Below are 1,854 nucleotides of genomic sequence, written 5' to 3'. Positions count from 1 at the left end.
AGGGCACCGCGGCCCGGCCCTACGCAGCGCGGAGAGACTCCCGCCCGTCTCCCGGCAACGCGTCCCGCCCGCCCGCCATGGCCCTCGCGGGTCGCCGTAGCGGCGGCGGCGGCGGCGGCGCGGCCGGGCCGGCGGTGAGTGTGGCGGCCGCGGGGCCCGGTCCCGGCAGCGCGGGGGCTCCCCCGGGGGCCGCGGGGGGGGCTCGGGGCACGGCCAGCTCGGGGAGTGTCGTCCGGCTACGCTGGAGGCGCCCGATCGGGGAGCGCCTGCCGCGCGTCTCGGGTTGTAGGCAGGTGTAGGGAGATCTCGGGTTTGGGGTGTTTGTGGGCATGGGGGATCCTTCCGGCTTTGGGGGTGTCTGTGGCTGAGGGGGTGCCGCCCGGTTTAGGGGGTGTCTCTGGGTTATGGGGCGCCTCTGGGCTCGGGGCGTGCTGCCCGCCTCGGCTGAGGGGTGAGCCCCGCTTTGGGGCCGGTTCCTGGGTGTGAACACGGCAGTGCTGCCTGGTGCTTGTGGGTTGGGGGGTGCCGGCAGGCTGGGGACGCACGAGGGCCCACGCCGGGGATGAAGGTAGGGCACTTTTGTGATCCGTGTCGGGCTGCGCTGTTCCCCTTCGCCTGCTGCGAGTCTCAGGGCTTGGCCGGGAGCTGCCAAAGTTGTGTTGGACGGCCTGGCTTCTCAGCCTCCTCGCCTGCTTCCAGTCGCCTCCACTTAAGATCTGGCTGCTCCTGTGTTGTGTGTTCTGCCCTGCTGCCGGAAGCTGCTTGCTTTTGCCGAGAGAAGGGATTTCAGCCTGGGGCCAGGCTCAGTGCAGGGCATCTCTGCTTCTTGAATCGCACGTGGGGCAGATGTGTGTCCCCCTGCTCTGCCCTTTCTCAGACCTGTTGAAAGCAACGTCTGCCCCAACTGAGCAAACACCCTGGCACCGCAGCAGTGCCAGCGCTGCATCTCATATGGTGCCGGTGTGGCGATGCTGCGTGCTCTGCTTTGGGCGTTCAGGCTGCTTCAGCAGCGCTGGTTACCAGAGTGGCTGCCTTTTGGGAGAGCCGTGGGCACTCCTGACTGCCCTCGGGTGTTTTTAACTTGTCCTGACAGAGGTGAAATCATGTCATGTGTCGAGTACTTTTAGGGTAGTACGCATTGTGCTGTCTGCTCTGCTTTGATAGTAAACGATGTGTTTCTCTTTATTGTTCTGTCTCTTGTTTTGAGTTCCTGACGCATCATTCAGGACCTTTGATCCAGGCTGGTTTTCACTTTGTTCCCGTTATTTTGCTCAGCAGTGCTGCAGGAGGGAGACCAGGCAGCATTGCTCCACTGCTGGGTGCTGGGGTGGTCCTGAGGGAAGTGGCTTTAGGAAACCCTTTCCCAAGTCCAGCTGAAGCTCAGATGATTTGGAGTTGCTGTGGCACTTGTGTTACTTGACACTCCTTTTCTGGAATCACTAAGTTTTCTTGGGTTCACCTTAGTTTCTTCTCTGCACGAGATTGCCAACAAGCATGTTATTCCTGCAGCCTTTGCTCCTGTTGCATCTTCCTGTTGCTGTGTGTCACAAAGTGCTTTGACAGATGGATGCCCAGGGAGAGTCTTCCAGTGAGAGTTGGTTATTGGGGCAGTTGGAAGCAGGAGGGGGGTATAACCTAACATTTGGAAGCTGGATGGAACTAGCCACTTGAATGTATTCTTTTTGTCCTGGCACATGTCAGCCCTGATAGCATTCTAGTGATACCGGGAAGGCTCCTGAATCTGTAGTCTCATGGTAGATTTTTCACTTGTAAACACTATTGTGTGTTACCTGTGTCTGCTTTTGGCCCCGTGACTCTGACAGCTGGATTGTTCGTGTTGTAGTCAGTGATATT

At 59.5% G+C, this 1,854-nt stretch overlaps 1 protein-coding gene across 1 annotated transcript in view; it reads left to right on the top strand.

The window, feature by feature from the left end:
- The first annotated feature begins 66 nt into the window (after positions 1-66).
- RNF123 (ring finger protein 123) overlaps positions 67-1,854 on the top strand; it is a 47,444-nt gene continuing 45,656 nt past the window's right edge. The window contains exon 1 of the mRNA XM_066195045.1: positions 67-134. The gene's annotated coding sequence lies outside the window, so the exon portion shown is untranslated. The remainder of the gene's footprint in view (positions 135-1,854) is intronic.

The sequence above is a fragment of the Chamaea fasciata genome, unplaced genomic scaffold, assembly GCF_029207755.1.
Source record: "Chamaea fasciata isolate MVZ Bird 193981 ecotype frontalis unplaced genomic scaffold, bChaFas1.0.hap1 SCAF_13, whole genome shotgun sequence".
Lineage (NCBI taxonomy): Eukaryota > Metazoa > Chordata > Aves > Passeriformes > Sylviidae > Chamaea > Chamaea fasciata.
This window is presented reverse-complemented; position numbering and strand designations above follow the sequence as displayed.